This window comes from Protobothrops mucrosquamatus, unplaced genomic scaffold, assembly GCF_001527695.2.
Source record: "Protobothrops mucrosquamatus isolate PMUCROS unplaced genomic scaffold, P.Mucros_1.0 scaffold584, whole genome shotgun sequence".
In the NCBI taxonomy this organism is placed as follows: domain Eukaryota; kingdom Metazoa; phylum Chordata; class Lepidosauria; order Squamata; family Viperidae; genus Protobothrops; species Protobothrops mucrosquamatus.
In genome coordinates, this window is record NW_015386884.1 from 130,618 (window position 1) to 144,365 (window position 13,748).

A 13,748-nucleotide genomic window follows, 5' to 3' on the forward strand; every position below is an offset into this window, starting at 1 on the left:
TGGAGGGGAAGGCAGGTTCCAGCGAGCTTTCCCCCCCCCAGCCGCGCCCCCCCCAGAGAAGCTCCTCCGACCCCCAGCCCACCCCCGCCGCCGCCGCTGCTGCTGCTGCTCCGGTGGGCTCCGTGGCAGGCAGGGCCCGGAGCAGCGCCGCCCCTCCGAGGGGGACCCCCGTGGCTCCCCCCAGGGTGCTTGGACGCCCCTTCGAAGGGAGGGGTTGAGGGGCAGCTGAAGCCCCGCTGCATTCGACGGCGGTCCCTTGCAATCGCTTCTCGGCTGCCCCGCTGACCGACCCAGGAAGGGCCAAAGTGAAGGGGAAAGAGCGTTGGACTGCGGAGAGCAATTGGGGGGTTTTCTCCACAATCATCTCCCCCCTCCTCTTCCTCTTCCTCTTCATCTCGAGCAACTTGCAAAGAGCACAACACCACAATAAACGTCCCAAAGAGCAGCTGTGGCTCCCTTCCACCCCTTGATCCCATCTGTAGGCCGAAAATGGTTCCGCTTCTCCATGGACTTGCGCTGAGTTGGCATTGCCTGTTGCTCTGCCTGTCCCTCCTTCCTTCCATCCATCAAAGGAGGGGGCATCTTATCTGTCTGTTGACCTGCCTACCTGCTTACCTACTTATCTTCCTATTCCACACATTACTTTCGCCTTCAACCAGTTCCCTCACTTCCAGCGCTCAAAACGGGACCGTCCTCACATCTGTGGTAGCTGAAGCATCTCCCAGCAATTTCAATTCCAATTCCTACTTCTTCTAGTCCAGCACTTTCATTCGATATTTTGCAAACAGAATAAATAAGTGGATCTTGCCTCGCTCTTTCCCTGCCTTTTAGTTGCTCCGTATTTCGTATAACTCTTGTCACCCGCGAAACAGGCACAATACAGTAAAAAGAACCAAGAATTCTCGGCCCATCTTAAATATCCTGTGAGGCTGAATTGTTTCTTTAGCTGCTCAAACGTCTTTCATCTGTTGTTTCTCACTGCCCTTGTGACAGCCAAGGGTAGATTTTGTCAACTTTTTAGTCCGCTGAGTTTCCTGCTTTTTTGCAAAAATATATGTTTAAACATCTGTATGTCTGTGTATTATTGTGTTAGTTCTGAGCAATAGATTTTAAAAATAAATATCAATGCATTTTTAAACAGAAAGTTTACAAACCACAGAAAACCAAGAAATAGGAGAAACTGAAGAAAGAAGAAGGAGAAATCTGGCTGAGAAGAAAGCAGGTTAGCTGCTCAGCGGAGGAAACAGAGGACTAGGATCAAAGCATAATTCCCATAAGATCCAAGGTGATCCACTGACATTTTCAATTCCCAGGATGTAAACCTGGAAGCTGAATTGCAGTGTAACTGGGTTGCAGAAGGCTGGTGTTGCATCATCCATCTTAATGTATAAAAAAGTCACCAACACCGTTGTGAAAAAAGAATTCCAGCCCCCTCTCTATTTTAAAGAGCAGGCAGGACCCCAAAAATCAGCTGCTACAGTTTGCACTTGTATATTTTTGTTAGAGGTTAAGAACAGAAGTTGTACATCAAGTAAGCAACTAATTTCTCTATTGCTCAGAGACCAAATGGGGCTTGTTGGTTCGGTTCACCCAGCATCCAATCAAAGCTAGAAGGCAAAAGGGTCATTGTTTACACTTCAGAGATAGCTATTTGCTTGAGCAGGGGGTTGGACTAGAAGACCTCCGAGGTCCCTTCCAACTCCATAATTCCAAATCAATTCATCAGTGGACCGGCTTCCCTCCAGAAGTTGTGGGGGCTCCATCACTGGAAGTTTTCAAGAAGAGACTGGACAACCATTTGTCCAGAATGGCATAAGATCCCCTGCTTGGGCAGGAAGGTAGACTAGAAGACCTCCAAGGTCCCTCTTCCAATCCTGTTATTTTATTCTAACTCTACTGTTGGATTCCCTGTGGGTGAACTAGGCCATAATCTTAAACCAGAGTGCTGCTGATTTGGTGCAGCATTGTGTGTTCTTTGAATGCCGAAACTGCACGGTTAACCTGGATTGTGGGTTTAGCTCATTTCATGAACTCACCAGTATTTCCAGGATTAGCAAATTGGGATCAAAGGTGAATTAGGTATGTAAACTTGCCATAGCCATGTTGTGTTTGCTTGTGAAAGCCACAAAACTTTTTTTTTTTGCGTAGAATAACTGCAGTGAGATTATTATATGCCTGATGATGGAAAGAATTTGCACGCCCCACAAGAGAGGGTTGGTGAAGACGATGGCTAAATTGACCTTAGATCAGAGAGAAGCCAATATCTACATTTATCGCTGATTGGAAACATAGACTTTTAACGTTAAACAGAAAAAATGAACTTAACGATTTAATATGATTAGACAGAAATTGAGATGTATGTTGTAACTGTTATAGCAAGCAGTAAATTTTTAATTGTACTTATAACTGCTATAAAGGAGATCAGAAGCTTTTTCTTGGCACTTTTTCTCTCTTTTCCCATTTTCTTTTCCTTCCGTGCACTCTCAGCCTCCTCTCCGATTTCTTTCTTCTGCTGTGCTCTTCACTTTGCATTAGTTTTTCACCTTCTTTTAAAAACAAATCTTTAATAAAAATTATACCCAAAAAAAAGCTGCAGAACTTTCTCCACGATTGCTTTGTTTATTTGTTTACCTCCCGGCCTTATTAATTGCTCTGGAAAACACAGAATGCGTGCACCCTCCTGTGGCATTTTTGTCTTAATAACAGTGTTGCCCAGCTGTGGGTTTTTGGATCTGTTTTCTCCTATGCCCGCAGGCTAGCTTGGCTAGCTTGGTTTTCGTTCAATCGCACACATCCAACAAGGAAAACCATCCTGTTTTCTGGAGAAGGGTGATGAATTTCTAAAGCTAAGCGCTGCTGCACACTTCTTGGGGCACCACTTCCACACACATTAGTGCAGCTTGCTTTCGAGTAAACCTACTTGAGGCTGCACAGCCCAACCTGCTGGTCTTCCACGAACAGGAGCGATGCCATTTGGAGGAAATCTCTCAATTTGGGGCATTGTGTCTCTCCCTCCGAGGAGGAGGCCCCGTGTGTACCTAATGGTGTGGCAGCTGACCACGTGGCAATTGTGTTCACACCAATGCCATCTGCCTTCAAAGCACAACTCGTGTTTTAGACCTTGGAGCTAAATCTGCTGTCCTGGCGGAGGAGTGGCTGGGCCTGATCCTGCTAGCAATCCTCTGCCTCGGGAGGGAAGAGAAAGAGAAAGGAAGGCGGGGAGGGAGGGAGGGAGGGAGGGAGGGATGGCACCAGAGAGGCAACATTTGGCAAGAGACGAGGTGACATATTGTAGGTCCCACCAGGGACCTCGGCTGGCCTGGTCTTGTCAGGCAAAGCAGACGGCATTAGCCCTCCAAGGACTGGCGGTGCCTCCTCCCTCTTCGAGCCCTGAGCCTCGCTTGAAATTCAGGAACAGCAGCTGGGAGAGAATTAGATGATTATTATCACCACCACCATCATCATCTATTTGGGTTCATATTAATAATAATTCGTTTTTATCAGTGGTATGGAAGATGACCACCCTCAAATCATTTGTCCAGAAAGTCCTAGAATCTCCTGCCTGAGCAGGGGGGTGGACTAGAAGACCTCCGTGGTCCCTTCCAACTCCGTTATTCTGTATTCTACTCAATAGAGAGCTGTTGGCTTCACTTGAATTCTAGATTCCAGAGAGCTTAAAAACCTGGATTGCTCTGCAAATATGGAAGTGCAAAGTGGATCTAGCTGCTGGTTTTGGAAAAGCAAGGCATAATAACATGAAATAATAATGGCGAGAGAACTTAGAAGTGACCCCAAAACAGGTCGTCCCAAAGCTCGGTTCAAATGTAGCCATACATCACTGTCAGGCAGTGGAATTTGGCGGGGTCTATCAGAGTGTGGCAAGGCCATCTAGCATCTTCATTAATGAGTGGGGGGGGGGCTCAAGGGGGGTGGTAGGTGGAGCTGGAGAATAAGCTGTCAAAACACCCCATTGAGACATAAGAGGTTGCAAGTTGCAGGCTGGATCAAGAGGAAGAGAAGCAGGTTTGCCTGGATGAGCCAGTTGTTGAGACGTCTTTAATGATAGAATAACAGAGTTGGAAGGGACCTTGGAGGTCTTCTAGTCCATCCCCTCCTCAAGCAGGAGACCCTCAACCCTCCTGAACAAATGGCAGTCCAGTCTCTTCTTGAAAAGCTCCAGTGATGGAGCCCCCACAATTTCTGGAGAGAAGCCGTTCCACTGATTGTCCTCACTGTCAGGAAATTTCTCCTTAGTTATAGGCTGCTTCTCTCTTTAACAATGGTCTATCCGTCGCTCCTTGCCCTGCCCTCTGGTGACTTGGAGGACAGGTTGACCCCTCCTCTTCTCTGTGGCAGCCCCTCAAATACTGGATCGCTACTATCCTGCGCCCCGGTCCTCCTTTTCACTAGACTGGCCATATACCCAATTCCAGCAACCGTTCTTCAGACGTTTTTGCTTCCAGCCCTCGTTGTGATGGGGAGATTTGAAGCCACCTCGAGTACCGAATACCGAAGAACAGAGTTGGAAAGGACCTCGAGGGCATCTAGTCCAACCCCCTGCTCAAGCAGGACACCCCGTGCCATTCTGGACAAACGGCTGCCCAGTCTAGTCTTAAAAGCCTCCAGCGTGGAGCCTCGGAGCACTTGAATCCGGGGGAGGCAAGCGGGGATCGCTCCCGATGACCGACCCGCCTCGCCTGCCCGCCCGCTTTGGTGGCTTTGCCGGAGCGGCTGCGGGGAGGCTCCAAGGGGCAGCTGCCCTCCGTCCAGGGCGGGGCTCGGGGGAGGGAGCTGTGCCCCCCGGGAGACAGAAGAAGGGGCGCCCTCCTCTCCTCTCCTGCGCTTCTGCCCCACGGGCGGGCATTGCAAGCCCTCTTCCAGGGAGGGGGCACCGCCTCTGCCCCCCCCGGCCCTCCAGCCCTGGCCCGGCTCGCCCCCCTCGCTGGGGGTCCCCGCGCGGGCCCCGCCAGACGGCCGCCCGGCTCCCGCTCGCCCCGGGCCAGCCTGGCCCGCTCCCCGGTTGCTCCCGGCCCCTCGGCGCTTTGTTCCCGCCGCAGCCCCGGAGCGGGAGCGGCTCCCCCCGCCAGGCGCCCTAATTGAGCCTCTCATAATCGGATCCGGGCTAATTATGCGGGACCCCCCCCCTCCGCCGGCCGCGGGGCCTCCATCTGTCCCGCCTTTGTGTCCGCCCATCTGTCAGCCGCCGGGCCCCCCCCCGCCCCGCCCCGCCCCCCCAAGGGCGCCCCGCCCGTCTGCTCGGCCCCCTCCCGAGGAGACCCGCGGCCGGCAGCTCGGGCTCTGGGCGGCCACGCGGCGCCCCCCCCCCAGGCGGGTGGGGGGACGAGGGGTCGGTGGGCCCCGCAGCCCTTTGCAGCCAAGAACGGAGCCCTCCGCCCGGCCCAAATTCTCTCTCGGATTGCACTCACCTGGGGGGCGGGGGGGGGCAGATATGCTGAAGGAAGGGGGCCTGGGGGCTCATTTGTGCAATTCTGATCACCCCAAAGCGATCCCGGCTGAATTGAATTGAATTGAATACTTTATTATTATTATTATTATTATTATTTATTGAATTTATATCCCGCCCTTCTCCTTGCGGACTCAGGGCGGCTGACAATCAATTAAAAATACACCAATAACAATTACAAATTTAAAATTAGTTAAAAAGAAATATTTAAATGTTGTCTAATTAAAATATGATTATTTATTGAAGTTATTTAATGGAATGCTTTATAATATTTTATTTTGATTGGACAACCATTTGCCTGAAAGGGCTTGAACAGGGGGTTGGACTAGAAGACCTCTGAGGCCCCTTCCAACTCTGCTATTTTGTTATTCTGATAGACTGATGAACTGTTACTCTGTTATTCGGCCACCTGTGATTAGACACACATGGAATTTGTCTCCATAAGGCGTCTGCTGGACCGGGCAGGGTCGGTTTATTCCAGTGTTTCTCAACTTTAGCCATATTAAGAGGTGAGGATTTCAGTTCCCAGAATTCCCTAGCCAGCACTGAATTCCCCAGCTGGCATTATGGGAAGTGAATGGCCGAGTCACGCTGGTTAATTCATCTCTTCGCTGGGGCGATTCTTCTTCCAGCAGGAGATCAAGGCTGCCGGCGTCCAATTCCTTCTGCCGCTTTTTCCTTGTGACAACAACCCTGTGGGGTAGGCTGGCTCCACAGAGCGTGACCAGAGCCATCAGGAATATGTTCATGGTCAAGGACGATCATCACGATGTCCTGCTTGTTTCTGACTTAGTAGTCCTCAGCTTATGACCACAACTGAGCCCCAAAATTTCTGTTGCTGAGACAGTTATTAAATGAATTTTGCCCCATTTTACGACCTTTCTTGCCACAGTTGTTAAGTGAATCACTGCAGTTGTTAAGTTTGTAACATGGTTGTTAAGTGAATCTGGCTTTCCCTTGACTTTGCTTGTCAAAAGGTCGCAAATGGGGATCACAGATGAAACCGTCATAAATATGTGTCAGTTGACAAGTGTTTCTGAATTTTGATCGTGTGACCACGGAGAGGCTGCAATGGTCGTAAGTATGAAAAACCAGTTATAAGTCACTTTTGTCAGAGATGTAACTTTGAACGGTCACCAAATGAACTTTTTTGTAAGTTGAGGACTAACTACCTGTATTATGAGACCCCACTTCTGGTGGTGTTGGAACATGCTAATCCTTAATATTCTGCTAAATCCACCCAATCTTACTTTATTTAATAAACTAGGGTGAGTAATCCTAAGCTCTAGGAAGCCTCTCTAATCTAGTGCTTCTCAATCTTGACAATTTAAAGATGGGTGGACTTCAATTCCCAGAATTCCCCAGCAATTAAATATGAGCCAGCAGTTTGCGACAGGAGCCAAAAAAAGCCAATGCAATCCTAAATTTCATTAACAGAGGAGTTGAATCAAGATCACCTGAGGTACTAGTACCGCTCTATAAAGCCTTAGTAAGGCCACACCTGGAATCCTGCATCCAGTTTTGGTCACCACACTAGGAAAAAGATGTTGAGACTCTAGAAAGAGTGCAGAGAAGAGCAACATAATTGGGGGACCGGAGGCTAACACATATGAACAACGGTGGCAAGAACTGGGCATGGCTAGTCTAGTGAAGAGAAGGACGGGGGAGACATGATAGCAGACTTCCAATATTTGAGGGGCTGCCACAAAGAAGAGGATGGGGTCAAATTATTTTCCAAAGCACCTGAGGGCCGGACAAGAAACGATGGATGGAAACTAATCAAGGAGAGAAGCAACCTGGAATTAAGGGGAATCTCCCTAAAAGTGAGGACAATTAACCAGTGGAATGGCTCGCCTTCAGAAGTTGTGGGTACTCCATCACTGGAGGCTTTTGAGCCTGGAAAACCCATTTGTCTGAAAGGGCATAGGGTCTCCTGCTTGGGCAAGGGGTTGGACTAGAAGACCTCCAGGCAAGGTCCCTTTCAACTCTGTCCACCATCTTCAAGTTGCCAAGGCTGAGAAATACTGCTTCAAACCCCGGCCTCTTTGTCAGAGATGGAGGGTGAGGTAACATTGCTGTTGTTGCTTCCTGTGACCTCTTTTCCCCTCCCGTCTGAAGCTCCCCCAGGGGCGCCTTTTCCTCTCCACACCTGCTCCCTGGAAAGGAGGCCCTCATCGGAACTGAATCTCCCTGGAGATTAAGGAGACTTTTGGGAAGTCCTGGAGGCCACAGAGCAGACGGGGCAATGAAGTTGGAGTGTGCCCAGCCCCGTGGCCGGAGGGCCACACTCCATGAATGAGCACGTGGTCCAGGTGAGGGCCTCTTCCGAAAGAAATGCCTCACTTAAATTTCACCTTATTACAGGGGATTTGGGCTATTGAGAAACTACAAGAGGCAGTTTTGATCTAAGGAAGGAAGGAAAGAAAGAAGGAAAGAATTAAAGAAGGAAAAGGGAGGGAGGAAGGAAGGAATTAAAGAAGAAGAGGGGAGGGAGGATCAGGCTGGCAACAATTTCTGGGCTAGCGTAAACAAACCCAAAGGGCTGTGTTGATCCACAGTAACAACACACAAACCAGGCATGGCTTCTTGTGCCAACGGAAGGGCCAGGTCTTTCCCTGACTTGCCTAATCGCATTTGGTGACACCCCCCCCCAATGTGGCACCCCTATGCTCTGGAAGACCGGGCTTTAAAGGGTCCCTTCCAAGGGAGGCAGGAACCCTCCCCTCCCTCACTAACCAATCTTAAATCTTAATCAGCAAATCGTAAATTTAAGGCAGGTGGGATAGTGGGGCCCCTTTCACCACCAAAGCAACAACCCGGGTCATTTTGGCTTAGAGCTGGGTCCTTCCTTCCTTCCTTCCTTCCTTCCTTCCTTCCTTCCTTCCTTCCTTCCTTCCTTCTCTTTACTCTCCTTCCTTCTCTCCCTCCCTCCCTTTTCTTTTTCTTTCTTTCTTTCTTTCTTTCTTTCTCTTTCTTTCCTTCTTTCCTTCCTTCTCCTTGCTCTCCTTCCTGCCCTCTTTCTTCCCTCCCTTTTCTTTCTTTCTTTCTTTCTTTCTTTCTTTCTTTCTTTCTTTCTTTCTTTCTTTCTTTCTTTCTTTCTTTCTCTTTCTTCTCTCTCTCTCTCTCTCTCTCTCTCTCTCTCTCTCTCTCCTTCCTTCCTTCCTCCTTCCCTCCCCCCTTCCTCCCTCCCTCCCTCCCAAAGTGGCCGGTCTGCAAAGCCAGCATTCAAGGAAGCCCCTGCTCATTAACCGTCCCCTTCCTCCTCCCTCAGTCGCCCCCATATGTTCTTCCCCCTGAGGGCAATGGGAGGGCAGCTGCCGCTTTCTCTCCAGCCCACCTTCCTTCTGCCTCCAGGGAAGCAGCTGAGTTCAAAGGGGGGGGGGAGGCTGCACTTGGCCAGCTTCATACAACCACAAATGCCCAACTAGCATCCTTTGGCAGCTTCTCCAAAGCATACCGGTGAGAACCTGGTTTGTTTTGCATTGGGCAAACTGGGGGTGGTTTGCAAACAGTTAACGGCTGATTTCACCCTTAAAAGTAGCACAACGCCACCCTCAGACTGCTGTGTGATGCTGTCTAATAGAAGTTTGCCATCTCTCTCCAGGCCTGGGTTAACAACCAAAAGGTTGTGCTTATTTTATTTGTCAGTCAAATGTGTAATTGCATCCCGTGTTCCGCCTGAACCAGCCTTCCTCAAACTGACCTGGGGAGACGGATTCTGACTAGGAACACAGGATGTGGGATCCGTGGGACCCCAGCGAGGCCTCTCGGATCATCTGCCCGCTGGGCACACAAACTGACCAGGATCAGATGCCAGCAATACAGGCGATCCTCAACTTACAACCATTCATTTAGTGTCCTTTCCAAGTTACAACAGCACTGAAAAAGGTGGCTTAGGACTGGTTTTCACACTTAGCGACCGTTTCAGCATCACTGTGGTTATATGATGAAAATTCAGACCCTTGGCAACTGGCTCATAATTAAGACGCTCGCAATGTCCCCCAGGGTCAGATGATCCCCTTTTGCGACCTCCTGACAAGCCAAGTCAGTGAGGAAGCCGGACTCGCTTCACAACCGTGTTGCTAACTTAACAACTGCAAGCGTGGTCATAAAACTCACTTAACAACTGCCTTGCTTAGCAATGGAAATTTTAGGCTCAATTGTGGACGTAAGTCGAGGACTACCCGTACCCCAAACAGACTGTGGGAATCAGGTAAGAATCAAGCCACCATCCTGGGGACAGAAGAAAACTAGGTTTGCCAGCCATTTGGGGTGAGGCTGCCAGGGATCTCGCCCCCTCCAGCCTCCAGGGACCAGGCCTCCCTCTCCTCCGGAGACCCCACAGGTGGTGAGCACAAGCCTTGTTTACTTCCAAGAGTAGCCAGGTAACCTTTGTTGAAAGTTGCATCACGGCCAGGTGTGGATGGGGAAGGCCCGGCGGGGGAGGGGCACCGTTACTGTATTTCCTTGTGGAAATGGGGGTTCGAATGCACCTCTTGGATCAAAGTTAGAGGAATTCAGTCTTTGGAACTGTATTTGGGTAAAGAATAGTGAAACTTATTCAGATTATATCCCATTTCTTTAAAAAAAAGCATCCCGAACATCGCAGTCAGCTGCTGATTTCATCAAGATGCGAGAAACGAGAGCAACTGAACAATTTCACAGCTGTGACTTAGGAAAAATGACTCTAGAACTTGCACTGAATTGGAAAGAAATCCGTTTTATTTGGAGCGCTTACAATTAGATGATTTTTGTAAAAACTCTGGCAAGTTTTAACCCAAAAAGAAACAGAAAATATTCCATTTTAACTGGAAGCCAATCTGTTTTCATTACATTTGTTGAAACAAGCAACTTTTTTTACAACAAAGGGAAATAATATGATTTAAATCCTTTCTCAGAGGCAGTACTGAAAAGGAAGAAAAAAAGTAGCAGAAAACTAACCATCCACCTAGCATACATTAGAATGTCTTCTGATGATGGATTTCTTCCCGAGGGATTTTAACAGAAAGTATACAAGTTCACAATAAATAACTGATGCTCTCAAATTACATGAATAGATTATAAATCCAGGGACACATAGAAGGTAAAGTGGTTCCCCAAATTCAGTTCAGTATAAGTAAATATCGATTTATGCAGAGATCATGATATTTCAGTGGCTGCAATTCCCTTAAAATTTGGGAGCCCTCTCCATATATTTAATAATTTAGAATAACAAAATAACAGAATTGGAAGGGACCTCGGAGGTCACGGCTAGAATGTGGTTCTGGGTGTTGTGTGAATCTAAAGGGTGTTTTGCCCATAGCAACATACAGAATAGAATGCAGAGCTGGAAGGGACCTTGGAGGTCTTCTAGTCCAACCCCCTGCTCCGACAGGAGACCCCCATATCATTCCAGTCTCTTCTTAAAAACCTCCAGTAAATTTGATTAAACTCCTGTTTTATCTTGTTATTTTACTTGGCTGTAATCCGCCTAGAGTTGAGTCTTGGTGAGATAGGCAGCATATACATTATGAGAAAATATGTATATAAAATCTTTACATGTTTTTTCTTACCCGAAATTCCTTGTTTTTCAAAGCGAAAGGAAAGGGGGGTTGTCCCTCCCCCCCCTCCCCAGCGATAGCACTTTGTCTCAAAAGTTTTAGTTCCTTTCCTTTTTTTGTCCTAAACGGCAGACGGGCCTTGACAGGTTGCAAGAATGGGCTTCCCAGCCTTTTGTAAAGAAAATTGTTGACTTTCTGCCTTCCCCCCCCTCCCTTCCCAGCCTATAATTCTTGCTGCCACTGCTAATTATCCAAGCACAGCCAGCCGGGATGAAGGGAATTCTCCCTTGAGCCCCAATACCGGGTCACAGAATTATGTGAAATGGCAGGAGGAGGAGATGGGTGTGTGTGTGTGTGTGTGTGTGTTTGTGTAAGCGTGCAAAAAGCTGGTTAAATTAGATTGTGTGTCTCTGTGAAGGAGAGAGAGATGTAAATATAGTCACTTGCTAGTTGCATCTTACACAACCTTGCATTGATCCCAGGAAGCGAAAACAACCTGTAGTCCAAAAAATGGGATTGCTGGATTTTTGGAGAGCTTTTGCAAAAATAAAAAAAATTAAGCAAATTTGCCAAAAAAAAAGAGGGGGAGGGGGATTTGCATCAGACTGAAAATGAAATTGCAATCATAGCTGTGCTAATCCATTGCAAAGGGAGGGGGGGGAGACAGGATTATAAAAAAAAATCTGAGTTTTTTTTTACCGGGATCAACTAAAGTAGCACAACAGGATATGCCAGCTTTGCAGCCCCCGAGAAATCATTTGGAGAATTGTGAAAACCAAAAATTAAAGCCTGGCTTGGTTCACACTTTTGTGTTGAACATGCTGTATTGGAAAAAAAAAATAAACTCTCTTCTCCAGGCAATCCTCGACTTATGAAGACAATTGAGCCCCAAACTGCTGTTGCTAAGAGACAGTTGTTAAGTGAGTTTTTGCCCCATTTTTAGGACCTTTCTTGCCACAGTTGTTAAATGAATCACTGCAGTTGTTAGTAACATGGTTGTTAAGTGAATCCGCAAAAGGGGATCACCTGACCTCCGGACTCTGCGACCGTCATGCCATGTTCAAGCATCTGAATTTTGATCACGTGACCACGAGGATGCTGTGACAGTTGTAAGTGCGAAACCTGCTCTGAAGCCACTTTTTCAGTGCTGTTGTAACCACAAATGGTCACTAAAGGAACGGTTGTAAACCGAGGATTACCTGTATTTAAAATGGAGGAATTGGAAGAAAAGAGAGACAGAATCGCTCTTAAGCGATCTGGAAGATGAGTATTTGGTAGAGAGCAGCCAAGACCTTCAAGTCTCTCAAGGGAGCAGGGGGTTGGACTAGAAGACCTCCATGGTCCCTTCCAATTCTGTTATTCTATATTCTAAGAGTCTGACTTTGTTCATAATGAGTGAAGTTGATGGAATTAGATGCCTCCAACTCTAGAGAAAGGCTCAATTGTCTTCAAATGGTGTCCATCCCTTTCTTGTAAACCTCCAGGGATGAAGCATCCACAACTTCTGGAGATAAGTTATTCTGTTTCAGGAAATGTCTCCTGACTTCTAGATTGGATCTGTCTCTCATAAGTTTCCATCCATTACTTCTTCTCCTGCCCTCAGGTGCTTTGGAGAATAGGTTGACCCTGCACAGCCCTTTGTCTGAAATGATATAGGGTCTCCTGCTCAAGCAGGGGGTTGGACTAGAAGACCTTTGGGGTTCCATCCGTTATTTGTTATTCAATCAGAATAGAGCTGGAGGGGACCTTGGAGGTCTTCTAGTCCAGCCCCCCCGCTCAAGCAGGAGACCCTATACCATTTCAGACAAGTGGCTGTCCAGTCTCTTCTTAAAAGCCTCCAGTGATGAAGCACCCACAATGTCTGAAGGCAACTTCTGTTCCACTGGTTGATTGTCCTCCCTGTCAGGAAGTTTCCCCTTAGTTCCAGGCTGCTTCTCTCTTTGGTCAGTTTCCATCTGTTGCTTCTTGTCCTGCCCTCTGGTGCTTTGGAGAATAGTTTGACCCCTTCTTCTTTCTGGAAGCCCCCCAATTACCGGAATACTGCTATATCATGTCCCCCCTAGTCCTTCTTTTCTCTAGACTGGCCAGACCCAAATCCTGCAGCCGTTCTTCTTATGTTTTAGTCTCCAGGCCTTTAATCATCTTAATTGCTCTTCTTTGCTCTTTTTCCAAAGTCTCAACATCCTTTTTGTAATGTAGTGACCAAAACCGGATGCAGGATTCCAGGTGTGGCCTCACTAAGGCTTTATAAATATAAAGTACTATCAGTAACACTTCACGTGATTTTGTTTCTATGCTTCTGTTTATACAACCATTGTATAAACAATGTATTAGCTTTTTTGGCTGCTGCCACACACGGCAAAATGTTAAATTGAGACGATTTTTAAAGGGGTGTTTTAAATTTTTTTTAGGGGGAATGAGGGAGGTTGGGGGGGGGTTTTAGGGGGAACAAGGGTGGCTGGGAGGGGGGAGGTTCTCCTTAGGTCAGGACCAGCCATGTCTGGGGGTTGCGGTGTAGAAAGGGGGGGGGAGGGGGGGGGGGGGGGGAGGGAGGAGAGAGGTATCAGTACGGTCAGTGGGAGAGGCAGATATGGCGGGAGCAGAGGACCATATCAGGTTAGGGGAGCACGCACACGCTATTTACAAGCTTGTGGGTGCTCCGGTCCTCAGGTCTCTACTCGGCCTCCAGGAGACTTAGATCCCCCGGCCCGGGACCATCGGCTGTTGTTATGTAATGCCAGGTC